Below are 249 nucleotides of genomic sequence, written 5' to 3'. Positions count from 1 at the left end.
GGGGAGTGTCACCTCTCTGGACTGACTTGAGATGCATCTTTGGATACACAACAAGGTATGGCTGGCCTTGCTGGCTGCGGTCTGGCATTGGCGGCTCATGTTCATCTTTGAGTCAATAATGACTCCGAGATCCCTTTCCACCTCTGTGCTTTCAAGAAGTTCCTATAATCCAGCCCAGAAGTTCTGGGGTGTGTGTATGCTGGCTGGGGCCACAGTCATTCCCCCTGCCCCACCTCACCACCCCCACAC

This window comes from Alligator sinensis, unplaced genomic scaffold (genome assembly GCF_000455745.1).
Source record: "Alligator sinensis unplaced genomic scaffold, ASM45574v1 scaffold802_1, whole genome shotgun sequence".
NCBI lineage: Eukaryota > Metazoa > Chordata > Crocodylia > Alligatoridae > Alligator > Alligator sinensis.
This window is presented reverse-complemented; position numbering follows the sequence as displayed.